Here is a 14,949-nt window from a genome sequence, read left to right on the forward strand (position 1 = left end):
GAAGGGGACGATATGACAGAGCAGAACACCTTTATTGTCCACAGTGATGGCAGAAACCTGTCGCACATGATCTCGCACATACACATACACATACACATACACATACACATACACATACACATACACATACACATACACATACACATACACATACACATACACATACACATACACATACACATACACAGTGTGCACAGCCGAGCACAGAAACACATGACAAAACAATCAAAAGTCAGTTCAAAGGAGAGAGAGCTATTATGCTAAAAGTCACATGTTACAATGTTGTAGATGAAGGTTCTTGAGTCATCATCAGTACTCTGTAGTTGAAGTGTTGCCTCAACTCCTGCACAACTGAGAGCTATGGGACAGATATCCCACATCTGGCACGCAGGCTGGAGAAGGCCACCAGAAAACCTGCTGACAAAGCCTTTTGGATGAGAAGAGAAGTGTCCTAAATGTGGCCAGTTTCAAAATGTAATAAGCTGAAAACGGTCGATAATGTAATAATAATGACATTAATTATGGCATGTAGTAATTAATACATTATTACATTATTGATTAGCACTTTACATTACGGGCCGGTAAGTCCATGGTACTTACAGTGGTAATTACTAGTAATGACAGTGGCACTTATTGTGGCACTAAAAGTGGTAATTACTAGTAATTGGGGTTGGGGATAGGGTTAGGGGTAACTCTTAGTAATGAAGGTTGTATTTCTATTTACTATGGTACACACTGGTAATTCAAGGATACTACAGCAGCAATTCATAGGTTGTAAATGAGGTACTTCTACAAACAGAAGTCATTTCTAGGATTGTGTGACTATAAAACAACATAAAACAGCATTAGGGAAAACAAGAACCTTCATTACTAAGAGTCACCACTGTATCTAGAAGTACATACCTGGTAATTCTCACTATAGTATCCTTTAAGTACCACAATAAGTACCTAGAATTACCACTGTAAGTACCACCATAAGCACCCCTGTAAGTACCACCATAAGTACCTAGAAGTACCACTATTATTACTAGTATTTGCCACTGCAAGTACCACCATGAGAATCTAGAATTACCACTGTAAGCACCAAAGACTTACCGGCCCGTAATGTAAAGTGTTACCCATTATTGGCTCATTACATTTTGAAACTGAACACATTTATCACGTTATTAGCGACTACATTACACCCGTTACCAACAGTTACCTAAAGAACGGCACTGACTCAGCCAGGTTTTGGGGGCTGTGACTGATCCAGCAGCCCAGGGCAGAGTGCTGTTCCTGTTCACATGTTCCTACAGGTACTGGTGGTTTGATTGGGCCCTCAATGTTTTGAGGTCCTAATGTAGTTAAAAAAACCTGCTATAAATGTAGTGTAAGTTCTCTCGAGTAAATGTTGAAAGGCCAGTCGGAGAGGGAACCAGGCTCAACACGTGTCAGGGCCATGTGCAAATGTTGATGCAGGAGATCCTCGGGGACTTTTAATTAACTGCACTTTTGGTAAATCCACACAGTTTGACCTGGAGACTTTTTTCCCTTTCCCCTTAGGCTTTTTTTTACAAATTCCTCATCTTTTTTAGAGATACAAGTTTACAATCATTTGCATTACATTTGGCCATGTGCCTAATAACACACACTCAATGACAGTAGGAGGGGATGTGCAGATGCTCTGTCAATGCCACCCACTCACCAAAGAAGGAAGAAGTTGCCGTCGTGTTGTTGCAGCAAAGTTACATCTCCTGACATTTATTTAAATAGTTTTGTACTCTCTACTTTGAACAGTTGATATCAGTTTAGTCTCTTTTATTGATTGGTTCATTTGGTTGAGACAGTGCAAGTTAATGAACAAGCCATGGGCTGATTTGCATCTGTTGTCCCACACTCGCACTCTCAAAGACACTCTCATTCATCCCGGCCTATTGTACATGTTTATTAGTGGCAGGGGAAACCGTAGTACCCGGAGGAAACCGACGCAGACACGGGAAGAACATGTAAACTGCTGCCCATCGGTCTAAACTGTTAAATCCAGGGAGGTCTTCACGTTTTCAGGACAAGCCCCATGGACTAAGGAGGATGCTCCACTTTCATTCCCTTTATCATTTTAAGGGAATTGACAGTATTTTCTGTATTCTTCCGAGTACTCCAACATATAATTGATCTCCGATGTGTACAGTAAAAATTCACAAAATCATCTTGCCCCATGCTGCCTCTCCCTGGGATGAGGTGAAAGGGCTGAATTTAGAGGCACACTGCAAAACATTTTGGATTAACTTGCGTTGATCAAAAAAACACAAGCTTCTAATGAGAAGCTCCACACAGAAAACGCTATTATTAGAATCAAAGAAAGAATTTGGATGAGGACCTAACATATTTAAATCTCATATTTGGCTTTAGTCAAACATCTCTGCGGAGACGAGCTGGAGACGTCCCGCTCCCGGTAAATCTACCAGTCAGGTCTGAGGAGAGGTGAGCCGCTAAGACACACTTTTCAACAATAAAAAATATCTGTCTTAAAAGGATTTGCTTGTATTTTGTTGTATTTATTTGGTCAAATCTTATGCAGCCAGGGTTTGAGTCCAGTCCTCTCTGTTGTAATCTCCATGGGCCCGGCTGTCTAGATGTTTACTGACAATCATTTCCCACTTGTGCAAAATTGATGCACAAACCCTGTACAGGCAGTTCATTTTACATCAGCTACTTTTTCCCAAGTGGATTATAGCACCTCCAGGTGAGTAAAACGTATTTATCAGACATAGCACTCTTTATTTAATATGTTTTAAGAAAAATAGTTCTTAAAATGTGAGGCCTGCTTATGATTCCTCTGGTGTTTTAGATTTGATCTTGGTCGAGGCGTTGTGACGTGTTATGAGGTGGTTCTCCAATGACTTAAGTTATTGCCAACTCCCAAAATGGAAAAAAAAAATGACAAAAGGTTGCGTTCACATGACATCGCAGCATTCTAAACAGCCTCTCCTATGGCCTCCGGCATTCATGGTTCATTCGCTTCCTAGCTGTGCTGCGACCCGCCTCCACCCACCCCGTCTCTGCCTCTCCCTGCTGCATCCTTCTCAGGCCTCTCGTACCAGTGTCCAGACATCTCCAGCTCTAACCTGCCCATCCATGCTAGATCTTATTCATATATCTGAGCTCTACTGCCGGGCTCTGTAAGTATGTCAATAAACCGTCGTAATCAATGCTTTTGTCTGTTTGAGTCTGTCCAGGAGGAAGTGAACGAAGGTCTCATAAAGACGTCCATCATGATGTGCTTGCTGTCGCTCAGATGAAAGGACTTTCGGCCATAACATGAATGTTGCTGGTTTGTGAATCCAATCACTTCCAAATAATGGTGAGGGAAAACATTTGGAGATTTTCAGTTTGGAGATTTCTTTCCCTGCTCCAACTCAAACTCCTAGAATGTCGTCAACGCAACCTATATTTGAAAGCTTTCCTATTACTGTTACAATTGAGAATCTAATATATACCTTGGAAAAAAACAAACCACACGCTTACTACACGTTTTATGTTATCCAAACTGAATCAGTATTTAATCAAAAGATCAGACAAATAGCCAATCCATAACTGCTGTGTTTTGGATGGCTATTTTGTACAGCACATTGAGTATTACGCAACCTGAGAAAAGCGTTTGGCTACTTGACCCCATTTGTTTCAGCGCCATATTCATAACCCTTTTAAAAGTCCACTCACCCCCGACCCTTCCCACCTCCTCCTCCCGCCTCTCACCGCAACCACTTCCCCAAATGACCGGTCCCCGAAGACCCGCCGCCGACAACGCGCCGCAGATGAAATATTTATGCCGCGCTGCAATTGTTTAAGTGCTCTAAATGTTCCCCATTTTCCAAATTGATTGTTTCCACGCTGGTGTCGCGCATCCGAGAGGCGCGCGGGCTGTGCGGGAGGAAAAAGGAGAGGCGCTGGAAGAGGCGCCGGTGCCAAAGCGCTTCCAACAGCTGGTGACCGCGGGCTGAGGCTCTGGCTGCAGACCGGGGGCTCAGGGGAGGGGGGACAGGTGGTTAGCGGACCCTCCAAAAACAGCACCCCCCCTTCCCCCCTCCGACTCTCCCACTCTCACTCCACTCCCAGCAGTGAGAGGCGCGCACAATCCTGGGCATGTCCGCGCTGTGAGGCTCGGGGAGAGGGGAGAGAGGAGGAGGCGCAGGGGGCGCTGCTAACCCGGGGACAAAAGACTCGATTAGGTTTTAATTGAAAGTCGATAATGGCTTCAGAGGCCGCGCGCCCCGCAGACACACACGCATGGCACCTGTTTTATGGCCAGATTGCACACTTAACATTTGATTTATCCCTTTTTATATGTGCGCGCTCAAAGGGTCTACTTTCTTCTAAACTTTGACTCAAACCACCACACAGGCTGATGCACGTATGAGGTGTGGGGGGAGGCAAATCCAGGCACTAACTACAACACTCCTGATTAGGGTGGGGCAATTAATCGAAATTCGATTACGATTTCGATTACAATAGTAAACGATTACAAAATTAGCATAATCGCAAAAAATCGGTTATAATTGTTTTTTTTCAACAACAACAAAAAAATTCAAATTTTTTTTTTTCTATTTTTAGATTTTTGGATTTTTGTCTTTTTCTGCTGGATTTTTGTCTTTTTTTGCTGGATTTTTGTCTTTTTTTTATGGATTTTTGGCATTTTTTTTGCTGGATTTTTGTCTTTTTTTGTTGGATTTTTGCCTTTTTTTTTGCTGGATTTTTGTCACTTTTTTGCTGGATTTTTGTCTTTTTTCTGCTGGATTTTTGTCTTTTTTTGATGGATTTTTGTCATTTTTTTGATGGATTTTTGTCATTTTTTTGCTGGAGTTTTGTCACTTTTTTGCTGGATTTTTGACATTTTTTAATGGATTTTTGTCATTTTTTTTGCTGGATTTTTGTCTTTTTTCTGCTGGATTTTTGTCATTTTTTTGCTGGATTTTTGTCACTTTTTTGCTGGATTTTTGTCCTTTTTTTTGCTGGGTTTTTGTCACTTTTTTGCTGGATTTTTGTCATTTTTTTGCTGGATTTTTGTCACTTTTTTGCTGGATTTTTGTCACTTTTTTGATGGATTTTTTTAAAGGCAACAAATAATCGTTTGAATAATCGTGATTTCAATTATGACAAAAATAATCGTGATTATTATTTTTTCAATATTCGAGCGGCCCTACTCCTGATATTATACCCCAAAAATACAACAATCAACATGGTTAAGACTCAGCCCCTCTTCTTTTGATATTATATACTCCTGATGGAGATGGAGGTTCCCAGGCTCAACCCTTTCCTCTTGAAGCTCCTGTTTGTGCCAGTGCTGCGGGGAGAACACCAGGGCCGGACTGGGACTGAAAAACAGCCCTGGACTCTGACCAGCCTGGCCCAAACTAGCGAATTGTGCACTTCCACAAATACATATTTTAACCTCTTGCCTTAACACTAACGAGTGCATTTCCCCCAGTTCTGCTTTTTATTATTATTTTTTTGACTGGAATCATCAGCAAAAAGAGCGGGAAAGATGGTCGTAGAAAAAGAAGCAAAATCATCAATAGAAATAATAATGGTCCCAAAATTGAGCCTTGTGGTGCACCATACTCCACAGAATTCCTTTTAGATTCATGTTTCTTTTTATACTGGGCTTTACCCAAATCTAAAAGCTTCTCGACTGGAGATCAACAATGTAACGCCTCATTTGAAAGCTAAGACCTACAAAAGTGAAGGAAACTTTTCGTCACGTCGCCACATTTTTGTCATATTTTTGTTGTTTTTTAAATGATTTTTTCTATCATTTTTTTGTCAGTGTTTTTCCTCATGTTTTTGTTGACTTTTCATCCTCTTTTTCTCGCTATTTTGATGCTTTTCTTTCTAGATTTTAGATTTGGGTAAAGCTCGGTTGAGGCTCTTCCAGAATGGACATATGGCCAGTCCGCCCCTGGACAATACTGTGAAATTTGATTTACTTATAGAATACTCGTCTTAAAATGTATGTAGTAACATTTTCCGTTACCTTGTCCAATCAGAGTGTTGTATTCTGAATATTTTCACGCTGATGCCAAAAAGTGCATGTATGATTAAGAACATGTTGAGGCTCCGCTTGTTACACGCCTGTTACAAACCTTTTTCTTAGGAATGCACTTTGACTGAGTTCAGCTTTACCCAAATCTAAAAGCTGACAGCCTGTAGGCCACTGTGAAAGTTCAGACTTACAAAACTAATTTAAACAAATCTTTTTTTCTTTTGTTTTTCTTTTCTGACATTTCTTTTCAATGCTGTTTTGTCGCTTTGTTGCCACTTTTCTGTTGCTCTTTTGTCGTGTTTTTATCACATTTTCGTCACTTTTGTGTTGCTCCTTTGTTGCATTTTTGTCGCTCTTTTGTCACTTTTTCATATATTTTTTGTCACTAGTTTTTTGAAGAAGCTTTTGGTTTGGGTAAAGCCAAACTGGAGAAAACGTGCTTGGTTCAAGTGGGGGATTATATTATGATTATTATTATTATTATTATTATGATTACTATAAGAATAATGAATGGAGTTGCTCCTGTTTCTGAGGTCAGGGCAGCTCAAACTGAAGGACTCGGTTACTTCACAAACTTCATCTGTTGTTCACAAAGCGAAACACTGCCGGTCACTGACATGGACTGAAAAACCCTTTTACTGTAAATAGTGAGACGAGCAGAAGGAATAAATGACTTTAAACATCCTTCTGCAGGAGAAATGCTCTCAAACAAATGTGTGTTTCCGTATATCTGGTGTGAAACATGATCTAAAATTCTGATCAAAATCAAATTTAAATATAATTATAAACAGAAAATTCTTCATTTGAATAAAGAGGAATCTGAAAATGGTTCAAATCAAAAACTGATTACACGCATAGGTTATTTCAATATGTTTTGTACATTTCTTCATTTAAGAATGGAGTAGGAGTTTATATGAATTTTTCTTCATCCTACTCCTGTTCTTCTTGTCAGGAATATATTATTACAAATGTCTGTGAAATGGGCAAAAATCCGAGGCACTCTGAAGGTAGCTGAAAAGTCCTTTAAGAACAGGGGCGGACTGGCCATATGTCCATTCTGGAAGAGCACAGAAGGGCCACCGGTCCCGCCTCAACCGAGCTTTACCCAAATCTAAAAGCTAGAAAGAAAAGCATCAAAATAGCGAGAAAAAGAGGATGAAAAGTCAACGAAAAACAAACAAAACAAAAAATTATAGAAAAAAATGATTAAAAAAACGACAAAAATGTGGCGACGTGACGAAAAGTTTCCGTCACTTTTGTAGGTCTTAGCTTTCAAATGAGGCGTTGTGTTGTTGATCTCCAGTCGAGAAGCTTTTAGATTTGGGTAAAGCCCAGTAAAAAAGAAACATGAATCTAAAAGGAATTCCGTGGAGTCTGGTGTGCCACAAGGTTCAATTTTGGGACCACTATTATTTATCATTTATATTAATGATTTTGCTTCTGGTTCTACGACCGCCTTCCCCGTTCTTTTTGCTGATAATACCTATAAAAAAATAATAATAAAAAGCCGAACTGGGGAAAATGCACTTGTTAATGTTAAGGCGGGCGGTAAACATTGTATTTGTGAAAGAGTAACAGAGTGAGTATTGTAAATTCTGCATGTATTCAGTTACTCAACGCCAGGTTCAGGCTAAGGCCCCTCCCCATTCCCAACAGCAGTGCATCAGTAGTAGCATTTACACAAATAAACAGCAGTCTGTGTGTGTTTTATAACAGTGTCCCGTTAGTGCGCGTGCTGTTTTTGTTTACCCTTCCAGCGAATAGGGTGACCTGACCTCCATCTTTTTTTATTTAGACCAATCCTTGCTTTCCAGCTCAGATCTCGCCCATCAAAAGCCATTTCCTTGTAGGATGTCGCCGCTTAGACTAACGCCGTAATCGCTTGTAATTGAAAGTCGATGATGGCTGTGATCGCCGCGCGCTCCCCTGCTGTCCTTTTACGCACGGCACCTGTTCCGTGACGCATCGCTCTGACTGGCGCGCTGATCGGGCGGAAAATGCCATTAAAAATACAGCGAGTGCGCGCCAAGAACAGCGCCTCAAAAACCTTACATGAGAAGAAAAAAAGCCTCACCAAAACGTCATTACAGTCCCGTCATGAAGCGCGTGACCGATTCGCGTAACGATCCCCGTGTTGTTCTTTTCCCCTTCTTCTTTTAGGGTGGCCATCTGGCCCTCGTTTGGTAGCGCTGCGCTGCGCCCTCACTTCCCACGTACTGTGTGGAGAGAAGTGCTCACAACATGAACTTCAGTAGCTTTTTATTTTATATATCCTTTATATTCTACTCGAGGCCTCATTTCTGACACGAGGAAACAAACCAAAGTACAGTTCGTTGCCAGCTCAGTGATTCATATTTTTTGGAGATGGATTTCCCGAATGATGTTTATAGCCTGTCCTTGACCTATTGCGTCACACTGTAACCTGTACCAGACTCAATACTCAAGTAGTATTTTCTTTACTTTTACTGGAGTATTTGGGTCTCTACCTTTTACTTGTACTTGCCCTTCCTTGAGTAAATATTTTGGCTACTCTACTCTGTTGCCTATAGTGCATTATGATCTAAAAGGAAAAGGTCCGCTTTACATTTACAGTGACACGCTGCAAATACCAATCCAAAAAGAAACAAGTATATTTTCACTTCATAGTAAGATTATGAGACCTTTATCTGAGTCGATTTCTGCTAAATGGATGGATTAAACCGAGTGAAGACCTAAGACCCACAGCTCAGTTTGATTCCCACCTGGATGGGGCCTTCCTGTGTGGACTGATCCAGGCACTCCGGTTTCTCCTACCACTAAAAACATGTACAATAGGCCAGGTTGAATGAGAGTGTGTTCGAGAGCGCACATGGGGGACGACGGATAACCAGTAAATCTAATAAATCCAATAACCCAATACATCTAAACACATCTTTGTCCTCACTTTGTCGTCACTTTATTAAATGTGTTTTTATTCATCTCTTTTCTGTTGTGTTTTCGTCATAAATTTTTGTCTCTTTTTCATCCCGTCTTTATCCCTCTTTTGTTGCGTGTCATTATTGCTGCTGGTTGAGCTGGAGGTTAAGGGGTTAAAGGAACTGTTATTCCATCCTGAGGTATGTTCTTACCTGAGCTTCGACGAGTTGATGCGTACCTGTCTGGTCTTTGTGCGTGCGCTCAGTCAGTTAGCATTTAGCCTCTCCCTCTCTCCTCTATAGCTCCAAAACAGGTCAAGATAGAAGCTACCAAGCTCTTCCACGTTTTCCCTATTTAAATATGGTTACGTGAAGTGTTCCACTACAAAGTATAATTACACACAATTAAACAATGTGGATTTTCTAAGCGGAAATATTATATTGTAGTTCAACATCCGCCCAGTAATATCTTCACTTTACTGTGCGGACGCTGAACTACTCCTGGTATTATTACGCCTTACAATATAGTTCCCCCTTTTTATCCGCTTAGAAAATCCACATTGTTTAATTGTGTGTGATTATACTTTGTAGTGGAACACTTCACGTAACCATATTTAAATAGGGAAAACGTGGAAGAGCTCGGTAGCTTCTATCTTGACCTGTTTTGGAGCTATAGAGGAGAGAGGGAGAGGCTAAATGCTAACGCCGTCTGCGCTGTGTTTACGTGACTGAAGGCACGGGGGAAGACCAGACAGGTACAAATGAACTCGTCTAAGCTAAGGTAAAAACATATCTCAGTATGTAAAAACGGTGGCCTGTTCCTTTAAGGGGTTAAAACAAGAAGGGTAAAATAAAAACATCTTATTGCATCAAATTAGACAACAAACCTCAACAGACGTTTCAACTTGGGAAAGAGGAAGAAGCTAAAACAGCAACAGCAACAAAACATTTCTGTGACGAGCTTTTCTCCGGCCCCTCCCTCTGCGTCCCATCTCACAACTCCACTTTTTACTAATCTTTCTGAGGCGCTCACCCTCATGTTACAAACAGAGTGAACAGCTGAGAAGATGCGAGGAGGAGAGGCCGCGCACCGCTGCTGTTCCGGGCGGGGGGGGGATGTTTGCATGTGAAAGGCTGTGCGTAAATCCCCCGGCTCTTAGCGCGGATTGTCCCCAGCTCAGGGTTAATGAAGTGCGGATAGAGTCGAGTTGAGCTCCCGATAGACACACACACACACGCGCACGCACACACGCACACACGCACACACACACACACACACACACACACACACACACAGAGCGAGCGACCCGAGGATCACTGGCTGCGCTTAATCCCGCGGACTCCTCATAATAAATATTCACTCATTCGTGCGTCTTTTGGATGTAATTAGAGCGAATCAAAGGCTCGCGCGCGCCGTGAACGGGCCAATGAGAGGAAATCTGCGCCATTGTTTTAATATAGTCTTAGAGGAGGAAAAACAACACTCACTTGGGAAAGATGAAAAACGCATCAATTAAATATGTTGTGGAAAAAACGCGCGGCCTATTTTTGCACTTTTTTTCATCCAACAAAAGCGAAACCATTATTGTTATTCAATCACGCGAAAAAGCGCAGAAAGAGGGAACAAGGAAACCAAAACATGCGAAAAACGCGGACAAAAAATGATAGAAAAAATAATACAAAAATGTGACAAAAATGTGGCGACGTGACGAAAAGTTTCCATCACTTTTGTCGGTCTTAGCTTTCAAATGAGGCGTTACATTGTTGATCTCCGGTCGAGAAGCTTTTAGATTTGGGTAAAGCCCAGTATAAAAAAAACATGAATCTAAAAGGAATTCCGTGGAGTATGGTGCACCACAAGGTTCAGTTTTGGGACCATTGTTATTTATTATTTATATTAATGATTTTGCTTCTGTTTCTACGACCGCCTTTCCCGCTCTTTTTGCTGATGATCCCAGTCAAAATAATAATAATAAAAAGCCGAACTGGGGAAAATGCACTCGTTAGTGTTAAGGCAGGGGGTAAGAGGTTAACCTCTTAACTCCCACCTGAACGGATCCCATTTTCTCCAGTTTGGCTTTACCCTAATCAAAAAGCTTCTTGGGGAAAAAAGCACCAAAAATGTGACAAAAATGTGACAGAAATTCAACAAAAATGTGACAAAATTTCAACAAAAATGTGACAAAAACGCAACAAAAATGTGACAAAAATGTGACAAAAATGTGACAAAAATGTGACAAAAATGTGATAAAAATTAAACAAAAATGCAACAAAAAAGTGACAAAAACGCAACAAAAATCTGACAAAATTTCAACAAAAAAGTGACAAAAATGCAACAAAAATGTGACAAAAATGCGACAAAAAAGTGACAAAATTTCAACAAAAAAGTGACAAAAACACAACAAAAATGTGATAAAAATGTGACAAAAATGTGACAAAAATGTGACAAAAATGTGACAAAAATGTGATAAAAATTAAACAAAAATGCAACAAAAAAGTGACAAAAACGCAACAAAAATGTGACAAAATTTCAACAAAAAAGTGACAAAAATGCAACAAAAATGTGACAAAAATGCGACAAAAAAGTGACAAAATTTCAACAAAAAAGTGACAAAAACACAACAAAAATGTGATAAAAATGTGACAAAAATGTGACAAAAATGTGACAAAAATGTGACAAAAATGTGATAAAAATTAAACAAAAATGCAACAAAAAAGTGACAAAAACGCAACAAAAATGTGACAAAATTTCAACAAAAAAGTGACAAAAATGCAACAAAAATGTGATAAAAATTCAACAAAAATGCAACAAAAAAGTGACAAAATTTCAACAAAAATGTGACAAAAATGCAACAAAAATGTGACAAAATTTCAACAAAAAAGTGACAAAAATGCAACAAAAATGTGACAAAAATGCGACAAAAAAGTGACAAAAACACAACAAAAATGTGACAAAATGCGACAAAAAAATGACAAAAATGCAACAAAAATGTGACAAAAATTCAACAAAAATGCAACAAAAATGTGACAAAATGTGACAAAAACGCAACATAAATGTGACAAAAATGCGACAAAAATGCGACAAAAATGCAACAAAAATGTAACTCAACAAAAAAATTACAAAAATTCACCAAAAATGTCACAAAAATGAAAAAAAAAGAAAAAAAAAAACATACAAAAGGTGACACAACACAGCAACAGCGCGAGGAAAAAGGTCAGTTTTGTGGGTCTTAGCTTTCAAATGAGGTGTTACACAGCCAAAAGAGGACAGAATGCATTTGGTTTAGGCGGGTGGTGAGAGGTTAAAATATGTATTTGTGGAAGTGTTACAATTACGCTAATTTGGGCCCGGCTGGTCCGAGTCCAGGGCTGTTTTTCAGTCCTAGTCCGCCACGGATACATTCGTTTATGCTCGAGTTATGCTGTTCAGTTTGGTGCTTTCTCTGTAATATTTGAAGATTTTCTTTTCCAGCACATTTTTGTCGCTCTTTGCCGCTTTTTTGGTCACTTTTTGTTGCCTTTTCGTTCTCGTTTAAGAGCTTAAATAGATGTTTTTTGCCATAACGACCTACCGAGTGCAGACTTCTTCCCGCCTTTCAAATACCACAGCGGTGAATAACTGCAAAAGTCAAAGTACCATAAAAATCCTTGCACAAGCGGTCCAAAACGCCTGCCTTTGTTCACAGTTCAGGTGGAAGTGTGGAGGTGTCAGAGAGGGGGAGACACAGGCAGAGAGAGCCAGCGTGTAAACCTGACTCAGCACTGACTCTTACAGACTGGTTACAACATGAAGCATTAGCGCTTTGCCCGGAGCTATGCCCTAGTTGTGAAGGTCCAATAGAGATGACAACAGCTAATCGTCTAACCGTATGTCGCCCGGTTTAAAATAGGCTGCGGAGAATGAAGCTGTAGCTTTAAGTCAACCAGGCAGACTGTTTTTTTTTTCCCTTTTCCCCTCTTCGTTTCTATTCCCTGTCGTCCGTGTCACTGCCAGCTGCTTTCACGCTCTCTACCATCCATCATCCATCTACGCTTCCACCGCAGCAGAAGAACCCACAGCCTCCTCAGCCTCGCCACCTCTTCCTCTTGTCTACCCGGCTGCATCTACAAAGTGACAAAATAGCTCCTTTCTTCTTCTCCTTTCACTTTTTCCTTAACCTTTGAGGCTGATGTCATGAGGTTGACCATGAGGAACCTTTTGCAGTTTGGAACAGGAGCTTCAGCTGCTCCTTCTGCCGTTAGAACAATCTGAATCTGCCTAACCCAGCGGAGGGAACAACCAGGAAGCTACGTCGTGCTACAAATCCTCCTGCACTGCAACAAATCCAACCTTCTGAGGCTGCATTTATACTTTCATGTATTTAGGACACAGCTCAACGTCACACAGCAAAACTGTCAGTCATTTGATTCGATGCGGACATCGGCCAAGTTTTGAAACCTTCGGGAGGCAGAGCAGTGGCTTGTGGGATTGATGTCAGCTCCTTATTTGCTGATGAGGAACATCCCGAGGTTCCTATGCTATAGGAGATACTGTATTATGGGAAGCATACAGCTCCTTTCCTTCATGGCTGATGATGATGGACGTCCGTGTTAATAATTATTATGCAAATTGTATTTCAGTGTCATAAAGGTAAAAAAATTAAAAATGAATTTCAATGAAACTCATGAATGGTGTTGTGTCTCAGGGCTCTTTGAATCGCTGATCATCAATCTCAGAGACCTGTGAGGACTAGTTATCAGGTAAGACCAGTTAAGGGAAAAACTACTGAATAAGGACGTTTCATATCATTAAGCAGACCACCATTATCGAGCAATATGGGAAAGAAAAAGGATCTCTCGGCTGATGAAAGGCGTGAAATAATTCAATGCCTTGGACTAGGTATGAAAACCTTCGATATTTCACAATACAAACACACACACGGGTTTGTGCAGATAAAGGCACAATGAGGACGGCTTCTGCCATACAAAATGCATCAGATTAAGAGAACAGCGGCTACAAAGCAGCAGACAGGTATTTGAAGCTGCATCACATCAAATCAAATCAATTTTATTTGTATAGCGCTTTTCATACATGTCGTGGCTGGGCACACCCTTCGAGATCGGGTGAGGAACTCAGTTACCCGGGAGGAGCTCGGAGTAGAGTCGCTGCTCCTTCACGTCGAAAGGAGCAGCTGAGGTGGCTCGGGCATCTGTTCCGGATGCCTCCTGGTCGCCTCCCGCGGGAGGTGTTCCAGGCATGTCCTAGTGGGACAAGGCCTCGTGGAAGGCCCAGGACACGGTGGTGGGACTCGCCTCGGGGTCCCCCCAGAACAGCTGGAGGAGGTGTGTGTGGATCGGGAAGTTTGGGCATCTCTGCTGAGACTGCTGCCCCCGCGACCCGGCCCCGGATAAAGAAGAAGAAAATGGATGAATGGATGGACTTGAATTGTTGGTTTCTGACCCGATGAGCCGTGCCTCGTCCCAGTCCATGATGGACCACACGCCGGTGATACTTCTGAGGACGGCCTGCAGATTGCGGCTGAAACAGGTAAAACAAATTAAACATTTCTAATCCATAGTGTCTGATTAAATGTAACTTGAAAGTTATATTAGTAGCAATTACACACAATGAACGTTAAAGTATGATTACCATATTTTCAATATTTCTAACCCTAAAGTGAAGAGAAATAAGGGAAATTACTAGTTTTTGAAAATGGATCAAAGCTTGAATCAAAACAGCTTTGAAAGGATTTTTGAGGATAAATGTACAGAAATGTGTTGAAATAAAGACTTTTATTTGCATTCTGGCCAGTGTGGTGAGTGATGAAGGCATGTCAGTCGACCACAGGTCGACCACAGGGCGACCACAGGGCGACTGGGCGGCACGGTAGCGCAGCGGTTAGCGCCTCCGCTTCACAGCTAGAAGGTCCCGGGTTCGATTCCCACCAGGACGGGGCCTTTCTGTGTGGAGTTTGCATGTTCTCCCCGTGTCTGCGTAGGTTTCCTCCGGGTACTCCGGTTTCCCCTACCACTAAAAACATGTGCAATAGGTGAATC

The sequence above is a fragment of the Gobius niger genome (genome assembly GCF_951799975.1).
Source record: "Gobius niger genome assembly, chromosome: 22".
NCBI lineage: Eukaryota > Metazoa > Chordata > Actinopteri > Gobiiformes > Gobiidae > Gobius > Gobius niger.